Raw genomic sequence first — 12,238 nt, 5'->3', positions numbered from 1 at the left:
TGCTTTAGCAATGATCACTCATTAGGTGTGTGATGCTGTTGCTTATGCAAAATGCTTTAAAATGGCATTGCTTTGAGTGTGACGTAAATGCGTTGGCAGTGTAAACGTACAATTTTCCATTTACTGACAGTTCTTTACAATTTTCCATTTACTGACAGTGGCTCCTATCTTTAAAAGATAAAAAGCAACATGTCTTTTATCAGAATGACATTTGACATAGTTGTCATTCCAGCTGTAAGGCTGAGTCCACAGAGACTAGATAGTTAACTCTTTGTTTGACTAACCGCTAGTCATCAGGATAACGGCATTCGGTTGCAAAGAGCCCTGCTCGACTTTAACAAGATAGTGACCATTAGTCTGAAACAGCCTGCACAAGGCTGACCTTTATTCTTTAAGTGACCTGTGTGTGTATGGATTATGTCTATATTACACTGTGGGGACCAAATGTTCCCCACAATGTAATAAAAACCTGTTATTTGATGTTGTGGGGACCATTTTGTAGATCTGTGAATGCAATCAAAAAACTAAAAATGCCAAAAGTCTCATATTTTGTTTGGTTACTTGCGGGTAAGTTTAGGGCTGGGTACGGGTCAAGGGCATCAAGTTGGGATTAGAGTTTTCCCCACAGAGATGAATGGAGAGTCCCCACAAAGATATAATTACAAACCTGTGCGTATGTATGTATGTGTGTGTGTGTGTGTGTGTGAGAGAGAGAGAGAGAGACAGTGAGTGTCTGCTGTTCCGCAGTGTGAAATACTGAGCACTTTTCCCTGGGATCCAATCAGAGTGCTGCGATTCTGAAAAGACGTCAGTGACCGAGAAGATTAGGTTAAAGATTAATATTTATTTACATAACTGGGCTGACCTTCGCCGAAAACTCAGCTGCACCTCAGCCCCCTTCCCGCCGTGTCGGAACAGAGTGACTCTATTCAGCTTAATTAAAAGCAGCGGCCGGCCGGCCGGCGTGCATGTCACGTGGCCGCAGGTACGCAGGGGGCCACCTGCTAGCGCGCTAGTGCGCCCCCGCGCCGCTCTGCGCTTCGTGATCACCTCCAGCGCCTCACAATCCCATGCACTGTTTCGCTTTGTGGGTGCTTCCCGTTTCTTTATATAATACGGGTTATACACCATACTGTATGCCCCCAGGTAGAAGGCTTCTCCCAGCGCCCTCAGTGCGCTGCTCTCTGACCACATGAGATAGGAGGGAGAACAGTTGCCACACTGAGGGTAGATTAACACGCTGCTGCCCCCGGTCCCAGGGGCAAACCCCCGCCCCCCTGGGTAACACAGCCCGCAGTGATCCGGTGCTGCCCCGCGGCCCAGTCCGCAAACATCCCCTTTCCTGACGCGCTGTCGGACGCTTGTCTTGACTCTGCAAACATCCATAAACCATCTAATGACAATCCAAATGAGGTATTTATGTGTGTGTGTGTGTGAGAGAGAGAGAGAGAGAGAGAGAGAATACCTCCCCCTTTATTTCCTAAAGTTCTGATGAAGTTAACCAGAAAAAGACCATTTTGTGTTATTTCGGAAACGCATGAAGACCGCTACCCAGCCAGAGATAAATTACTGCCAATTCACTGCTGGACACTAATCTCACAAAAATCTTGTGGCACTTTTGGTATGATCCTCAAAGAAATTAGGTCTTTCATTTTTTCTAAACTAATGTTATTTATGTGAAATAAAATATATTTCTGCGGTCTCACTAAACTACTTTTTTGTGGTATTTGTGTTAAAGTTCGCAACCTGACTGAAGCCAAAAAAAGCCAGTGTGACTGAGGCATGGTAAATTACAATGGTCAGACAGTTTAAATTTAATACCAAAAGCACATTGTTTATAGCAACCGGCGAAAATAGCGGCGTATTTTGAGGAGGAGTGATTATTACCGGCGCTCATTCGGAAGGTGCGCTCCCCGCTCCCCGTGCTGATGGGGAAAGCAGGCTTTCCTCTCCTTCAGCAGATGTGATCGTCTGAAATTCCTCAAAACGGTCTTACAAGACATATACTCAGTTTTCTTTTGTGTTTTTATACAAATGCTCTTTATTTCTGACACGTATCTATTCTACTCTATCCTATTTTTTTACAGGATAACTTAAAATAACTTAAAATATATTTATATAGGCCTATCAACTTTAAAAAATCACTTAAATAAGAATGAATAAATTATGTATTTTTAGCGAATATAATTTTGCAAGCCACTAATAGCCTAATCATATATTTAATTCTGATACAAATAATGAGGACTTATTTAATTTGTGCTTTTATATATACATACTGTTTGTTTTACACACACACACATAAAGGCAGAGTTTTGGATTGAGAAATGAATCGCTTTTTGCACAGTAAAGTTCAGTATATATTAGGAGAAGTTACGGGTCGCGTGTATTTATGAAAGAAACACTTTAAAGTGTTTACTTTGGCAGTGATGGTGGAAGACAGGAGATTCGCAGTAGAAAGCTGGTATTGTCGTTCTTCGCTCCGCGTTTGAATCGTCAATAAGCTCTATTGCGGAAGGCAAACTTGACCTGCCTTTGATCTATCTTTTAAATCATTCCCGAATATTTTCTATAGAGTGGAAGCTTTTAGCTACTCTATAATGTCGTCTGTTCACTTGTTATTCTCTGCAAACCAAAATATTTGCATGTTTCATGGTCAGACTCATTTTCCTGTATTGAGCGCCGAAAAGTCCTGTTTCTTTTGTGTAATATGCCTGATTCTTTAATTATTAATTTATTTTTAAAAAATACATTTTAATACTGTTTTCTTGAACGTATTTGAAGCAAAACCCAATCACGAGGCGTTTCCAACTTACAGCGGGCAGAGAAGCGTCACTATAGACTGCTGAAGCAGGGGGAGCTAAATCTTTACTGGGGGCGGGTGATTATAATGAAAATGAGCAAGAACACACTGTATAAACTAATCAGTGCTTTTTTGGGGGGGGGGAGGGGGTGGCATTGAAGGACATTTTGGGGGGGTAAAGCCGATGAACCAGGCCTATCAATGTCCTGGGTGGGCCAGGCCTCTTCTGGGTCAGATCATGACTTTTCATGAAGCTGAAATTTATGACATGAGATTACTGAATAGCTGCATACTAAACGATGGCACCAAATAAGATTTTTGTTTTTCCCCAAAGACATCAGAAAAACCAGGTACTGCATCTTATTTCAATGTTTGCCCAAAGATGTGTTTCTACAAGCCTACAGCAGTACGTCAAAGAAACACTCTGACAGACACACATGCACAGGGAGCACACCCGATTAAAAAAGAAAGGGATGCCATTGTTTCATCCCAGCAGGTAATTTCCACATATTCCATTCTGAAGGATTTCTTGTTGAATCACAGTTTATTTCCAGAGTGTCAGCTTGCAGTGTGACCACAAGGCCAGCGAAATGGTATCTAATAAAAATGTTTTGCAGTTTACTTTATTCATTTTTCCACATATGGTTCTGCCTGTTTGTCCAGGTCTGGGTGGCCGTGGAATCCCCTTTACGCTTCAGTCAGCCCTCCTTAGTAGGCCGACCATATGGCCTGTATTTTTACACGTTTTTCTGCAGCTCTGGCTGCACACATATGGAATGGCTCTTATGAGTAAACTCAGCAAGATTATTATTTATGTGTTTGTTGCAGCACATTGGATTTCAGGAGAGCTGAAGGATTTCCCCCATGCGACAGACATCTTCATTTCAACAGATTTAATGCACGTAGCATGTAGGGTTTGAGCTCAGTTACATGATTTAATTTTAATGCATCAGTATTGGGGAAAAAAAAACTTTTGCTTCTAGTCATTTTGTGCCTTTGATACATTAACGATGCTAAAAATATTTTAGCATTGGGGTTCTGGATTTTGTAATACAGAGAAATGGCTCACTCCAGTTAACAGCTTAGGAGAAATAAAGCTTCATACGTTTCAGAGATTTCTACCTCTCTATCTCAGATGAATCCTCTGCATGCTGCTGGAAGCTCGCCTTCTGTTCAGGACATGCAGCAGAGCTTCTCATGCAGCATTGGAGAGGGAAGGCCATGCCGTTTTGGAAAACGACATGGTGTTTATTTCCATCTGTGACGGTTGGAGACGAACGAGGTGAAGCTGAAATTTGAGTCCTGATTGAAATGAAGCCTGTTCTGCCACAGCACCGTTTAAGATGTGGGCTGCGTACCAGCGACTGCTGCAGAATTAGTGATATCAAATTTAAATCCTCATTTTAAGATGGATACATGGGTGTGAATGACGTGGACCCGTCCTGGGGCAAGAACCCTTGAGAACTGCACTTAAGCTTAATATCCACAAAAATTTCTGGGTATACAGAGGGCATTACAGTAATGGTATGATAGACACTAAGTATGAAGCTGGCATGCTGGGAAGGTGCTGCGGTCCTGTGCACCAAGGTGGAGTTTAGACTCTTGGGGAGGTGTGGAGATGTACCCTTGTGGGATATGTCTCGTCCCGGTGGGTGGTCCCACAGGGGGCCCTGATGACGCAGCCCAGTCCTTCTGGGCCTCATGGTGGAACCACAGACAGATCTGCCCACCATTAGCCACCTCATCTGCCACATAGATTTTGTGGATGGTGGAAAAGTCACTGGTTCCCAGATTTATTTTTTTAATTGGCATGTTTCTATATGGAAGGTCTGATATCCCTGTCCTGATGTGGAGAGGAGGACCCGGAGGGCTTAGCAAGGTAAACAGGAAAACCTAATAGGATGACATGGAGAACTTAGCAGGAGGACCGGGAGAACTTAGCAGGAGGACCAGGAGAGCCTAGCAGGAGGACTGTGAGAGCTAAGCAGGAGGACCAGGAGAACTTAGCATGAGGACCCACAGAGCTTAGCAGGAAGACCTGGAGAGCTTAGCAGGAGGACCAGGAGAGCTTAGCAGGAGGACCAGGAGAGCTTAGCAGGAGGACCAGGAGAGCTTAGCAGGAGGACCAGGAGAGCTAGGTGAAGGAGCTTTCCAACAGAGAAGCAATGGGGTCCTCCAAGGTACCCCGATCCTTCCACCAATAGATCATGCTCTTCTTTGTGGAAGCTGATCTGACTCTGAGCTGTGGTAAAATGGGACCCCGTTGGTCCAAACGTGCCAACACATTTGAAAGGCGATACGTTAATCTCTGCGATTTTCTTATGGGTCAATAGAGAGTGACAGGCCGCGCTCCTGTACAGCCGATCCCCTTGTTCTCGGACACCAGGTGTTTCGCTGCTGTATGCAGTTGTAATACAATCTCAATGCTGAAGATGATTAAAGCTTTAATTCCCTCTGACATTTACAACAAACCTGCTCATGTTCTGCTTTGGATCCCCCAATTTTATTCCCAGGTGTCATTATTATTGTAAAATAATTGAACTGTTTTAAAGCAGTTTATTTTTCAAAAGGATTATTTCATAAACAGAGACAAAATTTCTCTGGGTATTTAGGGTTAGTACTTTTTGAAAGTAATACATTTTAGTGGTATTGTAATGTCATAACTGTAGAGAACATATAGCACATTAGATTTGGTATTTAAAGAATGTTGGCCTACATAATGAATGTTAATTAAAGGATCATTATCACATTATCATCACAGGATATGGGCCCACAGCGTGCAGCTGCAGAACCTGCTCAGAATCATCTCGCAGGCTAAACTGCACTGAAACAGCATGACTAAATAGCTTTTTATTTCACCCATTTCCCTTCATCCATTATATTCACTGCTACTTAATTATGAATTATCTTATTGACATGGATTTACTGATCTTTATCTCTGTAAATGTAACATTTTACATTGCTTCTATGCTTTTTTTTATTTTTTATTTTTTTTACTTAACTCAATCCAGTACCTTCCCAACAAAATAATTGTGAATGATTTCCATGCACATACATTGGTTATATTACCTGCAGATGGGGGGGGTTCAGACAGCTTGTCCAGCAGAGAAAGCTGTCCAACATAAACAATGGAGGGATTGAACGAAAACTATCAACAGAAGACAAACAAATGATAAAATTACAGAGCAATGTTCAGCCCTCAAGCTGTTTACCATCCAACTCTGACCAACTTTGAAAACGCCTGTGCTGGTTAATTACAGTGTAACTACCGTTGTAATAAGCAGTAATGGGGGGGTGCATGTGCTCTTCATTAACGAAAGTAAATATTACATCAGGGCACAGACTGTTAGCTTCCCTCGACAACATCGATGTTTGGTACTTCGATCTGAAGTGTAACCGTTTTGAACAGCAGTGGGGGCTTGGCAGTCATGTGCGTCAGATGGGTTACAGGTGGGGGCTACTGTGCCTTAAAGCTGCAACTTCCCAACAGGTTCAAACTGAATGCTGAGACCTTTCCCAGAATGGGGATACATGATATTGTGGTATAGGCTTGATTCAGTGAAACCTAGCCTTAACAATAACAGACAGACCTAAACTTAATCTCTAAAATGGATTCTGATTATGTCAAACTCTGGCATTCCAATAGTGTGTCATTTCTACAAGACCATTGCAACAAAGTCAAAGAAATGTTATGTTACAGTTCTTCCAAAGAAGTAGATTTGGCCACAAACAAATCTCTTACGTCCTCTTAGGGCAAATGTTTTCATAACGTAAAAGGGTATGTTTTTACACAATTTTATTTGATGAGATGTATTTTGTTTGTATTTGTAACAGAAGTATTAAGCTTGCTTAACTGGTTTTGGAATGGAGACCTGTGTCAAGGGACAGTTTCATAACAGAAATTTGTACAGAGGGGCGGGATCATAATAGAAACCCTCCAATTGTACAGAAGGGTGGGATCATAACGAAAACCCTCCAATAGGACAAAGGGGCAGGATCATAACAGAATCCCTCCATTTGTACAGAGGAGCGGGATCATAACGAAAACCCTCCAATAGGACAAAGGGGCAGGATCATAACAGAATCCCTCCATTTGTACAGAGGAGCGGGATCATAACGGAAAACCTCCAATTGTACAGAGGGGCGGGATCATAACGGAAACCCTCCATTTGTACAGAGGGGCGGGATCATAACAGAATCCCTCCATTTGTACAGAGGGGCGGGATCATAAAAGAAAAAATCCATTTGTACAGAGGAGCGGGATCATAACAGAATCCCTCCATTTGTACAGAGGAACGGGATCATAACGGAAAACCTCCATTTGTACAGAGGAGCGGGATCATAACAGAATCCCTCCATTTGTACAGAGGGGCGGGATCATAACGGAATCCCTCCATTTGTACAGAGGGGCGGGATCATAACAGAATCCCTCCATTTGTACAGAGGGGCGGGATCATAACAGAATCCCTCCATTTGTACAGAGGAGCGGGATCATAACAGAATCCCTCCATTTGTACAGAGGGGCGGGATCATAACAGAATCCCTCCATTTGTACAGAGGGGCGGGATCATAACAGAATCCCTCCATTTGTACAGAGGAGCGGGATCATAACATAAAAAATCCATTTGTACAGAGGAGCGGGATCATAACAGAATCCCTCCATTTGTACAGAGGAACGGGATCATAACGGAAAACCTCCATTTGTACAGAGGAGCGGGATCATAACAGAATCCCTCCATTTGTACAGAGGGGCGGGATCATAACGGAATCCCTCCATTTGTACAGAGGGGCGGGATCATAACAGAATCCCTCCATTTGTACAGAGGGGCGGGATCATAACAGAATCCCTCCATTTGTACAGAGGAGCGGGATCATAACAGAATCCCTCCATTTGTACAGAGGGGCGGGATCATAACAGAATCCCTCCATTTGTACAGAGGGGCGGGATCATAACAGAATCCCTCCATTTGTACAGAGGAGCGGGATCATAACAGAATCCCTCCATTTGTACAGAGGGGCGGGATCATAACAGAAAAAATCCATTTGTACAGAGGAGCGGGATCATAACAGAATCCCTCCATTTGTACAGAGGAACGGGATCATAACAGAAAAATCCATTTGTACAGAGGAGCGGGATCATAACAGAATCCCTCCATTTGTACAGACGAACGGGATCATAACGGAAAACCTCCATTTGTACAGAGGGGCGGGATCATAACAGAAAAAATCCATTTGTACAGAGGAACGGGATCATAACAGAAAAATCCATTTGTACAGAGGAGCGGGATCATAACAGAATCCCTCCATTTGTACAAAGGGGCGGGATCATAACAGAAAAAATCCATTTGTACAGAGGAGCGGGATCATAACAGAATCCCTCCATTTGTACAGAGGAGCGGGATCATAACATAAAAAATCCATTTGTACAGAGGAGCGGGATCATAACAGAATCCCTCCATTTGTACAGAGGAACGGGATCATAACGGAAAACCTCCATTTGTACAGAGGAGCGGGATCATAACAGAATCCCTCCATTTGTACAGAGGAGCGGGATCATAACATAAAAAATCCATTTGTACAGAGGAGCGGGATCATAACAGAATCCCTCCATTTGTACAGAGGAACGGGATCATAACGGAAAACCTCCATTTGTACAGAGGAGCGGGATCATAACAGAATCCCTCCATTTGTACAGAGGGGCGGGATTATTACCTGTGTCTTGTCTTGTCACTGTCATTCTGTTGCACTGTAGAGTTCTGTCACTACAACAAATTCCTCGTATGTGTTAACATACCTGGCAATAAAGCTTATTCTGATTCTGATTCTGATTCTGATTCTGAAAACCTCCATTTCTACAGAGGAGCGGGATCATAAGGGAAAACCTCCATTTGTACAGAGGGGCGGGATCATAACGGAAACCCTCTTTGTTTGCATGGAGGAGCTGCTTTTCTAAACACACATATAAACATATAAGCCGTGGCTGCTTGGGTGGTCCAGTTCCGTGTTCCATTGTCCCTCCCAGACACACACAGAGTGCGAGACGTGCTTCAGGGTTACTCTCTGTTTTCATGGAGACCTTCAGGCTGTCAAACATTTCTGACACACAGATTTATGACATAATGGACTGAGTTGTTGTGTTTCTTAGAAACCAGCATAAACACAAACACAGTGAAAGAGCTTTAAAGGGCATAGGAAAGGACAGACTCACCAGTGCAGCACATTGACTGAAGGCAGACCTACAGTATACCACGGAAAACTAAGACTGAAAGTGATTTAATTACATCCATCACATCATCACAAACAGAGACTTATGAGTGAGGGAAACACAGTATGGCGAGGGAGCATCAGGAAGACAAGGCCTGAAAGAACAAAAATGCATTAAATTGTAAATCAGAAATTAAGGCAGCTGAAGTAAATTGTATCTGAATTACGAGTCACTATGCTGTTTCTCTGTTTATTTAAAAAAGAAAAAGTCGCAGAAGATTCGTCACTACGGCATTTTCCTCTCTGCTGTGAGTCTGTGGAAAATGTTGACAGATTTAATTAGAAGCGACATGGCAATGTGGCGTCCCGTCTGAGCGAAGGCCCCGGTCACAGGGCGGATTTGCTTGTTAGAGCCGCCGTAAAGCTGTTTCCTGTGGCGCCTGAGTAGCTTTCTGTGAAATGCACGATAGCTTTGGAGGTCATTAGCGGTTAGCAGGAATCCGTGATACACCAGCCTAAGGTCAGCCAGTCCCGTCATGTCATAACACAAATGAAAAACATATTTGCTGTTATTAGTTGGCAAAGAAAAAGATCAGCGGCTGTCACTGAGCTTCAGTTCATTTGAAGTTTACTCTGAAGGAACGGGAGAATGTAATCGGATTTATGATCGAGGGTTGCTGCAGGAGACTCCCAAAACGTATATCCACAGCGCAGTTTATATCATTTGTTGAAAATACATTTAGCCGTTTCGCAGCATGCGGTCAAACACACGCCTCTGTTTAATATCTTCACACTTAGCATGATACCAAATAGTCAGTGTATTCTATATCCCAGCATGCTGGTCACAGGCAAATAAATCGCTTTTTGTTTTCCTCCTGTGCTCACTGTTGAAAACACGGCCTTTCCTCATTGACCAGAAATTTCTGAAAAGCTCGTTCAATGAACCATAGTAAACCTCAGTGGTCAAACAGCAGTCAGGGACCAAATGTTTACGTGGAACGTTGCTGTCGGCTTCCAAGGCAGAATGTATACCAAAGGTTGCTGGCCTCAGAAGCCCTCGGGGCCGCTCCTTTGCTGCTGGACAGGGACAGCGGCCCCTCCGGAAAGGTCAGCAGCTCCAGCGGGTTAAAACCGCAGGCGCTTGCCGCAGCTGGTTTCTGCGCGGTAATCTGTAACACACATGCGGCGTCTCCGGAGAGGACGGCCGTGGAAAGTAGGCTGAGGACTGCTGGTCTCCCTACAGGATTGGTGTCAGGTAACCTGCTGTTTTTATAAAGGCTCTTGCGTCTCGCACAGAATAACACTTCCACAGAGCGGCGTTTCCTCGCGCCCAGCGGTGCGGCGGCCTGGCTGGGGAGGAAGCCCAGGACTGAAGAATGAGCGCACTTTTCCCACAGGCGCTCGGCCCCGGGCGTGCAGGGTCCATGCCGGCTGAGTTTAACTTGCCCCCATTGGTACGCCCCGCCTGGCTCGGCCAAGGTGATGTTAGGTGGCGATTATTAAAAGTGACAAACTCAGCTCTAGGACCCCTCGGCCGTTAGCGCGAATGTAAATTTGATTATTTTCTCTCCCGTCGCGTGACCGTACTTTCTCCCCTGACTTGTCGTTGGGAAATCCAGGAGCCAGCTGAATCTGACACCTACACCACAAGCAGTACGTGCTGAAATCCAAAATCGATCCAGAAACACAGGCATTTTATGAGATCTGGCAGCAAACGCTGACAATTAGTGTAAACATTGGAGCTGTGAAATGTAGACTTAATTCCTCAGTCTTCAGGGTGGGATGGATTTAACCTGTTAGTTGTCTTGATGTTTCCTGTATTAATCACAGGCCTGTGAAATCTTAGGGAGACACACTGTATGTAAACCAGTTTCACACATTTGTTTCATCCTAAACCTTAAAACAGAAAACACGTCTCCCCCCCCTCCCCCACACCTGCTCCCAGTTGTTACAGATGTTCTCTTGCTCGGGGTTAAATGCTCCAGGGGTGAGTAAAACTCCACAACAAATGCAATTCCATCTGTGTAAGTCTCCTTTCCTGGGTACATGTATCACAAACGTGTGGCACCGATGACGAGACTTATTCAGTAAGCATGACTGTCCCCACATCTGGACACTCGGTTTGCGTTAATTAAATTGAATGAACGAGTAGGGGCTCCGGAGGGGCCTGATGCTGCCTATCATTTGTCCCTGAAGCCGGTAACTGCTATGTTTATGGTACAGTATAAGCAACAAGGTTGCCTCCATAGGAATGTATCATTTCAAAGCACCTGTCAGGGTGATGTCATCAAAGCTACATTTTCTTGGTAATATACTGCAGTAAAAATGTCTTTAACCATAGTATCCATCACCGAGGGCCGTTTCCGTGGCAGCTCCTCCGGTCCTTTTCATATGTATCTTAAACGTGAAGCTTCTTTGTTCACCTGCCCTGCATTCCGCACAGGACGCCCCCTGCAGGTACTACGAGCAGCTGCATGTTAGCGTGAGTACCTGGGTGCCTACGGCATCTCTCTGAAAGCTGGGGCTGCAAACATTATCTACTCCTCTGCAGCTGTTGGCTATGGGGGATCAACTTTGCAAAATCTGCCTTTTAAAAGGCCGTTAACGGCACAGGAGTTTTGCATATGGCCTCGCTGAGGGGAACTCTATCTGTCTTACCTCAGTGTTAGCATAACATTAAAGTAATGTTGAAATAACGCTTTCTGATTTTTCAGAAAGAGACAACAATAAAATGGTTTCAGGTTGTTTCTGTTCAATTACATTTTCAATAATGTGTCAAGAGTCACATTCACGGCTGTTTTCCTTCTATATTATTTACATATGTTGAGGGTTACAATGATTTTTAATGGAAAATTACCATTTTAATAGAGTAAATTATCCAATATTTAGAAATGCATTTAAAAAAGAAAAAAAATCATGTATATTTCAGTTTTTATTATTGTTTACTATCTAAGGTAAATCTACTGAAGGTGCTGATCTGTGGTTATATCAGATGAAAAGGTGGGAATTCTGGTGAAAATGTCCAAACAAATAACAGTAAAGCTGCTATTTTGGCCCTGAGATGGCCTGCTGCCCTGCTTCCCGGAGACACAAACATGGCTGACACCCAGGACGCGAGGGGGGGGGGCTGTCTGTTCCCTCTCTCGCTCTCTCTCTCTCGCTCTCTCTCTCTCGCTCTCTCTTCATCCCTCCCCCTGCCTCCTTCTCAGCCAGTGATGATGCTGCCATGGCAAC

The sequence above is a fragment of the Paramormyrops kingsleyae genome, chromosome 3, assembly GCF_048594095.1.
Source record: "Paramormyrops kingsleyae isolate MSU_618 chromosome 3, PKINGS_0.4, whole genome shotgun sequence".
Classification (NCBI taxonomy): Eukaryota; Metazoa; Chordata; class Actinopteri; order Osteoglossiformes; family Mormyridae; genus Paramormyrops; species Paramormyrops kingsleyae.
Note: the sequence above shows the minus strand (reverse complement) of the source record.